The 305-nt window shown below is 34.1% G+C and overlaps 1 protein-coding gene across 2 annotated transcripts in view; it reads right to left on the reverse strand.

Annotated features, from left to right (window-relative positions):
• Nucleotides 1-305, reverse strand: part of LOC108769996 (Dachs ligand with SH3s) — a 3,110-nt gene that overhangs the window by 2,476 nt on the left and 329 nt on the right. The window lies entirely within an intron of this gene.

Here is a 305-nt window from a genome sequence, read left to right on the forward strand (position 1 = left end):
TTTATATATATATATATACACATTTTTTAATAACAACATTATTTCTGAAAGAAAGAGGAATTCCCAAAATTACAAGAAGAATCATTTTGACGTATGCTTACAAGATATAATACAAAACTTATTTCACGATGAAAGTTGCTTCTACAAGACACTTTAAAAAAGCGACAGTAACAATAATAATCCACTTTAAAACGTGACGTTTATACGAGAAGATGATTTTGCATTTTCCAACGGCGAGAAAAATCGAAAGTTGTGCGTAATCGACGTATGAACTCGGCCCGGCTCGCTTCGCAGAGGCTACGGGG

This window comes from Trachymyrmex cornetzi, unplaced genomic scaffold (assembly GCF_001594075.2).
Source record: "Trachymyrmex cornetzi isolate Tcor2-1 unplaced genomic scaffold, Tcor1.1 scaffold123, whole genome shotgun sequence".
In the NCBI taxonomy this organism is placed as follows: Eukaryota; Metazoa; Arthropoda; class Insecta; order Hymenoptera; family Formicidae; genus Trachymyrmex; species Trachymyrmex cornetzi.